This window comes from Cetorhinus maximus, unplaced genomic scaffold (genome assembly GCF_964194155.1).
Source record: "Cetorhinus maximus unplaced genomic scaffold, sCetMax3.hap1.1 HAP1_SCAFFOLD_462, whole genome shotgun sequence".
NCBI lineage: Eukaryota > Metazoa > Chordata > Chondrichthyes > Lamniformes > Cetorhinidae > Cetorhinus > Cetorhinus maximus.
The window spans coordinates 181,485-183,331 of record NW_027596406.1 but is presented as its reverse complement, the minus strand read 5'-3'; the positions used below and the strand labels follow the sequence as shown (position 1 = coordinate 183,331).

Below are 1,847 nucleotides of genomic sequence, written 5' to 3'. Positions count from 1 at the left end.
CCCAACATCGCCCTCATACTGATGGCCACCTTTGTGTTTGGCTGCATCAAGCGGTGCGTAGACCCTCAGTACGCAAACACCAAGTGTCACTACGTGCTGAGGTTCTACCTGTCCCCGGTGTTGCGAAGGATGGGTCTGGCCACGCTGCCGCGGAACGCTCCAAGTAGTTGGACCGTGCCGTACCACCTGTCCCTGGTGGAAAAATTGATGCAGAAAAACACCTTTGACCACAAGTCCATCAGGCAGTGGTCAGCACGTAATGTCCTAGAGGCCCTGAGGGAAAAGGAGAGGGTGGACCCTGTGGGATGGTTCCCCGAGCAGACTGTCAAAGTCATTTGGCAGAATGCCTCATCGCCAGAACTTTCCAACAAGCACCAAGACGTGGCTTGGCTGGTGTTGAGAAAGGCCCTCCCCGTCAGATCCTTCCTACACGCCAGGAGTCTCACCCCCTCTGCACGTTGCCCTCGAGGTGGCTGTGGTGGGGAAGAGACCGTTGTTCACCTCCTTGTGGATGGTGCCTTTGCAAAGAAAGTCTGGAGAGAGATGCAGTGGTTGCTGTCGAGGTTCATCCCGAGCAGTTCTGTGACACAGGACTCTGTGCTCTACGGGCTGTTCCCAGGGACACACACCGAGACAAACATCAACTGCAGCTGGAGGATCATCAACTCGGTGAAAGACGCGCTTTGGTCTGCCCGAAACTTGTTGGTCTTCCAGCACAAAGAGTTGTCCCCGACCGATTGTTGCGGACTGGCACAATCCAAAGTCCAGGACTACGTGCTGAGGGACGCACTAAAGCTTGGGGCAGCTGCCGCAAAGGCGCAATGGGGAAGGGTCGCTGTCTAAGACCTTTCTGCCACAGTGCACCGAGGGAATGGGAACTGTTTAAATCCCCTCGGGCTGTACAGCTCAAAATGAAAGGCTGTAAATGATTGTAATATTGTTTGTACTGATGCACCTGGTGATACATTTTGTAAAAGATTAACCGGATTGTACCCTTGTAATGGTGTTTTTGAAATGGTTTGGAATGTGATTGAAGATATTTTATGAATAAAGTTTATTTTTGCAAAAAAAAAACAAAAAAATCTGTTCTTATCAGTTTAATATCTGATACGTCCCTTATCTGGGGACCATATATTAAATTGATTTTTGGAGCAGGGAGATCTAATAGGGGCCTGCTCCGTCCACTCCACGCATCGACCCGGTATTGCAGTATCTCTGGGAATGGTGCACCACCCCTTTCCAGGGGATTTTCAATGCTAAAAATAGTTTTCTTACAAACATCTGCTTTCTTTACTTTTCAACATGCACATCTTTCAAAACCCAACTTTCTTTCTTTCTCACTCACCCGCACCAGCTACACACAAAAAACACGCACGCTCACCCAACGCTCACAGACAGCACTCTCATCTCACAAACACTCTACCTCACTCATACAAAAACATCTTTCACTTGCAAATACACCTCTCAAACACTCTCTCAGCTGCACCTTTCGCCTCACAACATTTTCAACCAGCTCTCTGCTGCAGCTCCCGCCCGCTGCTGCTGCTGCTGCTGCTGATACAGCAACAATCAAAACTCACACCTCAAAGCTCACACACTTTACACAGCTACTCGGAAACGTCTACATCCACATTCACACAATCCTTACACTGCACAAGGAGCCCATTCCGCCCGTCGTGACTGCACCAGCTCTCCCAATGAACATTTCACTTCGTGCCATTCTCCTGCCGTCTCCACGTAACCCAGCACATGCTTTCTTTTCAAATAATCATCTCATTCCCTCTTCAGTTGAACCTGCCTCCGCCACGCTATCAGGCGGTGCATTCCAGACCTGACCACTCGCTGCT

At 49.8% G+C, this 1,847-nt stretch overlaps 1 non-coding gene across 1 annotated transcript; it reads left to right on the top strand.

Moving 5' to 3' along the window:
* The first annotated feature begins 1,047 nt into the window (after nucleotides 1-1,047).
* On the top strand, nucleotides 1,048-1,235 carry LOC144673772 (U2 spliceosomal RNA). Its single transcript, XR_013574416.1, has one exon. It is a non-coding gene; the product is annotated as a U2 spliceosomal RNA (small nuclear RNA).
* Nucleotides 1,236-1,847: the final 612 nt, after the last annotated feature.